Source organism: Sphaerodactylus townsendi, linkage group LG03 (genome assembly GCF_021028975.2).
Source record: "Sphaerodactylus townsendi isolate TG3544 linkage group LG03, MPM_Stown_v2.3, whole genome shotgun sequence".
NCBI lineage: Eukaryota > Metazoa > Chordata > Lepidosauria > Squamata > Sphaerodactylidae > Sphaerodactylus > Sphaerodactylus townsendi.
This window is the reverse complement of record NC_059427.1, coordinates 56,372,564-56,382,344: the sequence shown is the minus strand read 5'-3', so window position 1 is coordinate 56,382,344 and position 9,781 is coordinate 56,372,564.

Here is a 9,781-nt window from a genome sequence, read left to right as displayed (position 1 = left end):
ACAGCAGTGTAAACTATTCCATACACTGATAGTTTCATAATCGCTTCTGTATGCTGTACTGTATGCTGTGGATTAGAATTCTCTTTTGTTCACAAGAAAATTACTGAGCACTAATGTAGTGAAACCAGTTCTTTGAATACCCATTTCTTTGTTCATCGTATTAAAAAATGGAACTTCAATTAATGTAGCCACAGGATGGCAGCACAGCAAACAATTCAGGATACTCCATACAGTTTTAAAGCATTCTGCTGCATCCAGCCAGCACTAGCATGCTGCTGGATTCTTTGTGAACAAGAATATTTTGTTTCGCTTGATTTCCTTCCTAGTTAGGGAACAAACAGCAATGCATGTTTGATTTGTTGTGAAATCTAAAAAAACAGGTCAGCTACATACAACATTCTTGGTTCAGCATATTTCTCTTCTTGTACTGAGTATGACTCCTATCAACCTCTTATGAAAGCCTGTATGCATGGCTAGATATGCTATAATGAAAACAGTCTTATGTGTTTATGGAAGTCAAGACCTGGAGGCAGATGACTTATATACTGCAAGGGGGAGGTGGGGGTAATGTTCAGGGTAATGTTTATAGTTTCCATAAGAGAACAAAGGAGAATCATGGTGATTTAAAGCAGAAGCCCATAAAAATGAACAGGTAATAATAATAACTGTTCTTCCCATCAGATGGGCTCAGAGTGCTGAATATCAATAGTTATACAATCAAAATAAATAAACACAAGTGTCATAGATCCTGCAGGGTCCTGGTATCTTTAAACTTAACACAGCAGTGTCAAACATGTTCCCAGAGGCTGGATCCAGGGCTTCTGGGGTCTGTGAAACCCCCTTGTGATGATCCACCCGCCTGCTTTCAATCTGGCCTTGCAAGCCTGCTTCAGGCTCACTACTTCAAGTACCCACCCATCCCTGACCCTGATCTAGCCTGACAAGCGTGAATCAGCCACAACCCCACCCCCCAAAAGCCAACCACCTCTTCCAATGCTGTTGTGGGCTGGCAAGTCTGCTGCAGGCTTGCCAGTCGAGGCAGCCACCACCACCCCTCACTCAACCTAATGAGCCACTGCCCCTCTAGTGTCAATCAGGCCCACTGACAAGCCCACAGCAGGCTCACCAGTGGAGCCTGCCCCGCGCAAGTGCTGATTTGAGCTGGTGAGCCTTCTGATGTCTCACCAGCTGACACAGGCATGCCCTCAGGGCCCAGTCTGACCAAATCACATTTATGTCATATCTGGCCCTCATAACAAATTAGCTTGACACCCCTGACTCAGCAATTTCAAGACATGCAAACACTTGACAATAATGTGTAATTTGCAAGCTCAAAAAGCAATACAGTGCTTCAGACTTACCTGTTTGTTCATAACCATATGAATGACTGTTTTTTGCTGATTTTTGCCATCTACGTGCTGATTTTTGCCATCTACATACAAACAGTGGCTATAATAGGACTGGTGTAGGTATGAAGATCACCCACAACGGCAAAAGTTGCACAAGGAAGGATGTGATTGTAACTATCACCACCTGTAACACCCATGCTTCTGCTGTAGTTATTGAGTCCTATTGCGCAATTCCAGTGTAAGCAATCTAGTTAAAAATAGCACATTAGAGATTTCAAAAACAGGACACACATTGATGCAATTATGTTTCATTGTATGTAAATGACCGAATGACAGAACCTGCAGAAATATTTACGGATGCATTGTTTTGTCCTCTTCCTTCTCTGAGCAGTTGGATGTTTAGGTAGTTCAAGGCACTCTCCACAGAATGTGTCCTTTAGAAGACAAAGCACAAGAAGCATTTATGTCATCTTGCTGTGACATGCCTCTAAAGATGCCAACCAGATCACAGCCACATAGCAAGGTAGATATGTGAGATAGAAAGTTAATATGTTTGGGAATAAAACTAATGGTATTAGCAATCTGTGCTCCTGTAATGATTTAAAATGCTGTGTGTCTCTTTAAATGAGAGGTAAATTTTGGAAGAAAGGGAGAGTGAAAGGGAGATGAGAGAGTGAAGTGACTGCTTGACACTTGAGACAGGCAGTGAAGGGCGGTTTTTTTTAGAGATAATCAGGCTGTGTGGGGAAGACAGTGAGAAGGGGTGGAAGTAGAGAACAGTATGATGTCAACAGCCTAGAAATCAGATTTCTGACGAGCCCTTTGGGGATAGGGCAGGATAAATATGATATAAATAAATAAATAAAATAAGTAAGAGTCCTTCCTACTGTTATATAAAGTACAAAAACGAACAAAGAAATAGGTACAATACACATAGAAGGTACAGCTGCCCTCCACGTGGGCCAGGACTTTTACAGCCCTGGCCCCTGCCTGGTGGAACACTCTTCCTCCAGCTGTCCAGGCCCTGCGGGATCTTGGTGAGTTCCGCAGGGCCTGCAAGACGGAGTTGTTCCGCCGAGCCTTTGGAGTGTCCAGCCGCTGATATGAGTGCCCCTTTCACCCTCCTGTATTTCGGGCCATTACCATCTATGGGCCCCATTCTTTTTCTCCCCTTCTGGGAGAGTCTAATAGGAATTGTTGCGGGCATTGTTGTTATTATTTGCTGCATTTTAATTCAACTTATTTAAAATCTATTATGTAATTATAATTTTTTGTTGTTCACCGCCCAGAGCCCTTCAGGGGTTGGGCGGTATATAAGATTGATTGATTGATAGATAGATAGATAGATAGATAGATAGATAGATAGATAGATAGATAGATAGATAGATAGATAGATAGATAGATAGATAGATAGATAGATAGATAGATAGATAGATAGATAGATAGATAGATAGATAGATAGATAGATAGATAGATACTGGAAGACCAGAAAGAAAGTCAAATCCTAATATGGTCACAGAGATATAAAAGACAGGTGGATTCTGCACAACAGAAATATAATGTCCTGTTGACAGTTTAAAAAGATGTTTGGGCAGTTTGTGTTCCCACAGAGTGGGAGATCACAAGTATTGCCAGCCAAAATGGATCTTTTTGCCCTCCTGCTGCAAGGAGCTCTTGTCAATTTCACAGTTGCACCAGCCATTTTGTGTGCTGCTGCAGATTCTCTGTGGAGATTTCCCACAGAAGTTTCCTCTGCTTGCAGCTCATTCATGCGTGAATAACGTTTGTTTTGCCTAGCAATTCTGTTCTCATTTTGTTTTTCCTTTTTTTTTTTTGCGGAGTACAATTAGAGAAGCTGCAATATGTGCAATTTATTTTGCTGTAGCTTCACAGACATCCCCTGCAAAACAAAAAAAGGAAAAACAACACGTGTGAAGGATTTTTTCAGATATATATTCTGAGCAGATATACTCAAATTCATATCCCTAATCTCCTATGTTGCATGATATCTTTGACATTTAATAGAAAGTGTTGATGTCCATTTCATAGCTCCTAATCTCTCCTGAGTTCATTTTCCACTCTTTTTGACCTCCTTCAGCTCTGTACCACTTTACCTGGTGCCAGGGAGATGAATTCATTTGTTGGTATTCTACTAGTTGTTGTTACACTGGCTAGCAGAGGACCTTTTAAAAGAATTTTCCACTAGCTTGTATGAATGCATATCCTCAGTGTACAGTGACAGTGAATGATGAAAATTCTTTGTTAGGTATTGAAAAGGAAATGGCCACTTATCTAATCCCTTAATGTAAATCTATAGGAAGTGCTCATTTGGAATGCTAGGTACAGTTCAACTTGTCTGTCTGAAGAATGGTATTTGAAACATGCAATAAGAAGAGCATCCAAAATGATCAATGGGGTAGATCACCTTCCTTAAAGACAGAGGCTGAATTGTTTGGAACTTTTTCATTTAGAAAAAAAACAGACAACTGAGATATGATACAGTTTTCTAAAATTATAGAAAAAGTAGATAGGGAGAAAAACTTATAACTCCTGAATTCAGGGATCCCTAAAACAGTTAACTGACATGGATGCAGAACAAATCAAGAACATACTTTTTCACACAAAGCCCAGTTAGCATATCTAGGATTCACAGCTACAAGATGTGATCATGGCATGAATGACTTTAAAATGTGATTAGACACATCTATGGAAGTTAGGTATATCAACCACCATTATATATGATCAGTAAATATAACTTTCATGTTCAGAGACAGAATGCCTTTATGTGCCAGTCACTGGATGGGGGCAAATAACTTGAGACTAACGTCTTCATGTTTGGCCTGGGATCTCATTGGAAGAGCCTACCACTGGAAATGCACAGCTAGATGGGCAATCCAAACAAAAAAAATGGGGCCAAAAGCGTAGTAGGAGTGGTGTGATGCTTAAGCATAATGGAGGGGTGATGACACAGCTGCCGCAGTGTAGGCTCAGGGCAGGGAGTCACACTAGTCGAAAGGGGCAGTGAACATTAAATCAAAGGTGCAATTCAAATACACAGTAAAACAACAAAACTAGATATTAGATAATCTTCAGTACATGTGCAAAGTTCCAATACAGTTTTTAGGCAGAATAGAAGCAAAGTTTAGACAAAGGAAAAGGGAAGATAATGGCTAACACTGATGTAACCTAATTTATGGTTTAAGCTTGTTATGCCCACCCAATAATTATCCATTAACCAATAAGGTTATACCTTGGTCAGATCAAAGAGCACATTTCTCCCCGCTTCTTCCTAAACCAAAACTTATCCAATTACCTTCTATCTGCTGCAGCTGGGTGAAATAATGAGCATGATCTCATGTTTGCTATCGAGATAATGGCCTTGGAGTAAAGCATACAAATCTTTAACTACTGACACCTGCTTTTTAAACTCTTGCAAACCTCATGGGACAGAACAAGAATTTTTACGTTAGGCTTTCTAGTAATCAAAATGGATACTCTCTTGACAGGGTTGGACCAGGCTTCTCTGGGGCGGCTGCAGGTAGGTCCTGCTGGGCTGGGCCTGGAGATGGTGGTACGAGCTGGAGCATGTCTGACAGAGTCTCTCTTCATTTTGAGCCTGCTGTCATTGAGCACCTGAGGATCCTCACCTCTGCTGACTGTAATGTTGTGTCCATAAGAACATAAGAACAAGCCAGCTGGATCAGACCAGAGTCCATCTAGTCCAGCTCTCTGCTACTTGCAGTGGCCCACCAGGTGCCTTTGGGAGCTCACATGCAGGATGTGAAAGCAATGGCCTGCTGCGGCTGTTGCTCCCGAGCACCTGGACTGTTAAGGAATTTGCAATCTCAGATCAAAGAGGATCAAGATTGGTAGCCATAAATTGACTTCTCCTCCATAAATCTGTCCAAGCCCCTTTTAAAGCTATCCAGGTTAGTGGCCATCACCACCTCCTGTGGCAGCATATTCCAAACACCAATCACACGTTGCGTGAAGAAGTGTTTCCTTTTATTAGTTCTAATTCTTCCCCCCAGCATTTTCAATGAATGCCCCCTGGTTCTAGTATTGTGAGAAAGAGAGAAAAATTTCTCTCTGTCAACATTTTCTACCCCATGCATAATTTTATAGACTTCAATCATATCCCCCCTCAGACGTCTCCTCTCCAAACTAAAGAGTCCCAAACGCTGCAGCCTTTCCTCATAAGGAAGGTGCTCCAGTCCCTCAATCATCCTCGTTGCCCTTCTCTGCACTTTTTCTATCTCTTCAATATCCTTTTTATTTATTTATTTATTTATTTATTGGTTCCACTTTTATACCGCCCTCCCCCAAAGGGCTCAGAACAAGCCAGCTGGATCAGACCAGAGATGTGGTGACCAGAACTGAACACAGTACTCCAAGTGTGGTCGCACCACAGCTTTATATAAGGGCATGACAATCTTTGCAGTTTTATTATCAATTCCTTTCCTGATTATCCCCAGCATAGAGTTTGCCTTTTTCACAGCTGCCATACATTGAGTTGACATTCCCATGGAACTATCAATTAAGACTCCCAAATCCCTTTCCTGGTCTGTGACTGATAGCACTGACCCCTGTAGCGTGTATGTGAAGTTTGGATTTTTTGCCCCTATGTGCATCACTTTGCATTTTGCTACATTGAACTGCATTTGCCATTTCTGAGCCCACTCACCTAATTGATCAAGGTCCGCTTGGAGCTCCTCGCAATCCTTTGTGGTTCTCACCACCCTACATAATTTGGTATCATCTGCAAACTTGGCCACCACGCTACCCACCCCTACTTCCAGGTCATTTTGTGAATAGGTTAAAGAGCACTGGTCCCAAAACGGATCCTTGGGGGACACCACTCCCCACATCTCTCCATTGTGAGAATTTCCCATTTACACCCACTCTTTGCTTCCTGTTTCTCAACCACTCTTATTCCTTCATTGCTGAGTTTTCTCAATAGTCTCTGGTGAGGAACTTTGTCAAAAGCCTTTTGGAAATCCAAGTAGACAATGTCCACTGGTTCCCCCTTATCCACATGCCTATTTACATCCTCAAAGAACTCTAGTAAGTTTGTAAGACAAGATTTGCCTCTGCAAAAGCCATGCTGACTCTTTCTCAGCAGGTTTTGCTTTTGTACATGTTTTATAATTTTATCTTTAATGACAGATTCTACTAATTTACCAGGAACAGATGTCAAACTGACTGGCCTGTAATTTCCCGGGTCCCCCCTAGATCCTTTCTTAAAGATTGGTGTGACATTGGCCATCTTCCAGTCTTCAGGGATGGAGCCTGATTTCAAGGATAAGTTACATATTAAAGTGAGAACATCAGCAATTTCATGCTTGAGCTCTTTAAGAACTCTTGGGTGAATGCAATCTGGGCCAGGGGATTTGGTAGCATTTAGTTTATCAATGGCTGCCAGAACTTCTTCCTTGTCTACCACTATCTTTGTTAGTTCCTCGGATTCGCCTCCTCAGAAGCTTGGTTCAGGTGCAGGAATTTTCTTTCCCTCCTCTTGGGTGAAGACAGATGCAAAGAATTCATTCAGCTTTTCTGCAATCTCCCTGTCATCTTTTAGCACACCCTTTGTTCCTTTGTCATCTAACGGGCCTACCGCTTCCCTTGCTGGCTTCCTTCTTTTGATGTACTTGAAGAACTGTTTGTTGCTGGTTTTGATGTTCACAGCCATGCGTTCCTCATCATCCTTTTTTGCCTCCCTTACAGCTAACTTGCTTCTCTTTTGCCACCATTTGTGTTCTCTCTGGTATTCTTTATCAGTTAAGTTGGACTTCCATTTTCTAAAAGACATCTTTTTTCCCCTAATAATTTCCTCAACGTCCCTTTGTTAACCATGGTGGCTTTCTTTTGGACTGAAGCTGCCTTTCCTAACCTGTGGAACACATTCCAGTTGAGCTTTTAAGACTGCGTTTTTAAATAACCTCCAAGCATCTTGGACATTTTTGACTCTCTTGATTTTCCCTTTCAGCTTCCTGCGCACTATCCCCCCTCATCTTTGAGAAATTTCCCTTTCTGAAGGCGAATGTAACTACATTAGTAGTTGTCACTTGTTCGCATGCAGAGATACTGAATCTGACAGCATTGTGGTCGCTGTTCCTATCGCTCAACAACACTGGACTTCCCAGCACCAGGTCCTGGGTCCCACATAGAATTAGATCTAGGATCACATCTCCCTGGTTGGTTCTACAACCATCTGCTCCTGAGCCACAGTCATTTAGCATATCCAGGAATGTTCTCTCCTTACTATGACCTGAACATGCATTTTATCCAGTTTATATGGGGATAGTTAAAATGCGCCCATTACCACTACATTTTTGCTTTTGTTGGCCTCTCTAATTTCTTTTTCCATCTCAAAACCCTCTTGTGTGCTTTTGGTCAGGGGGACGATAATATATTCCTAATGTTAAACTATGCTTCACCCCTGGTATTGATATCCACAGTGCTTCTGTAGAGGAATCAGCTCCCCCTGCATTGTCTATTTTATGTGACACTATGCTTTTCTGATGTAGAGGGCCACCCCACCCCCAATACGCCCTGTCCTATCCTTCCTGTAGAGCCTGTAACCTGGTATAACAGCATCCCACTGGTTCTCCTCATTCCACCATGTCTCTGTGATGCCCACTATATCAATGTCCTCCTTCAAAACTCTGTACTCCAGCTCCCCCATTTTTATTCTACTATTAGCATAGAGACACTTGTATACTCTGTCTCTGTCCCTAACCTGGGATTTATGTGTTTTGCCCTCTAGCCTTTTGTAGACACTATCACTTATCACATTGCTATGTTCCTCACTTGTATGTGGTTGATTTAAAAAAACCTCCTTCTCTGTCTGCATCCCCATGGACTCTGTATTGCGAACAGAAGTCACCTCAGTACCTGTCGGCTTTCCCCCAGGGATCAGTTTAAAAGCTGTTCTGCCACCTTTTTAATGTTGAGCGCCAGCAGCCTGGTTCCTCTTTGGTTAAGATGAAGCCCGTCCCTTTTGTACAGGCCTGCCTTATCCCAAAAGGTTCCCCAGTTCCTGACAAATCTGAAACCCTCTGCCTTGCACCACCTTCTCATCCACGCATTGAGACCCTGTATCTCCGCTTGCCTAGCTCCGCCCTGCGCGTGGAACAGGTAGCATTTCGGAGAATGCCACCTTGGGGTCCTGGATTTTAACCTTTTTCCTAGCAGCCTAAAGTTAGCTTCCAGGAACCTCCCGGCTACATTTCCCAATGTCATTGGTACCAATGTGGGACCACAACTGCTGACTCCACCCCAGCACTGTCTAAAAGCCTATCTAGACGTGAAGGCGTGACATCCGCAACCTCAGCACCAGGCAGGCAAGTCACCATGCGGTCATCATGCCTGTCACAAACCCAACTCTCTATATTCCTGATGATCGAATCACCCACTACAAGGAGCCCCCCACCTCCCCGAGGGGTATCCTCAGTGCGAGAGGATAGCTGATCACCAGTTAAGGAAGGGATCCCATCTAAGGGAGCATCTTCCCCACCTCAGACTGGCACCCTCTGTCACCCAGACTCTCATTCTCCATGACATCTGAAGAGATGTCACCTTGGGAGTGGGACCCGGCTGCTAGGTCCCTGAAAGCCTTGTTTGTTGCCCTCTCTGCCTCTCTCAGCTTCTCCAGGTCTGCCACCTTGGCTTCAAGAGAACGGACACGTTCCTTGAGTGCCAGGAGCTCATTGCAGCGAGGGCACACCCACGACTTCTGGCCTAGTGGCAGATAGTCATACATGTGACACTCAGTGCAAAACACTGGCAAGCCCCCATCCCCCTGCTGGCTTCCTGCCTTCATATCTGCTTTTGTTTAGATATTTAGATATTAAACTTTTAGTCAGTGCCCCTTGGAGCTATCTGTACCTACTATCCCTCAAGAAATGTCCTTATTAATTAATTAATTAATTTATTTTAAAAAAGAAAAAAGAAAGAAATTGCTGGTTCCAGAGACTGAACTAAAGACTGAATGACTCACCTCAGGAGCCCCACCTTTAGCAGATGTTATCCTCCCATCCCTTGACATGTTGGGTCTCTCCTCTGCCTCCACAGGTGTCGTCTCAGCCCTGGATGCTGACTCTACCATATTGGACATCAAAGTGGCTCCAGCCCCCCAGTGATGATGTGAAGGTCCCCTGGTCCCCTAGCCTCTCACCACCAGCTCCCCCATCTCTTGTCGGCCACATGCTCAGGGCCCTGTCCAAGCCAGTGTATTCCCCTGACTCTGTCATTGATGTGGGTCACCATCGAGCATGACCACTTGGAGGGCTGCTGTGAGTGGCTTGAGTTGATGGCTTGGGCCAATTACTGGATGGAAGGCATGTCTCCACTATTGTGTTTGCCTCTAGCCATCTGGAAACCCTTTTCTGTGTTACCCAGGAGGTGGTGAGGGCCAGTAACAAGTAGGTGGT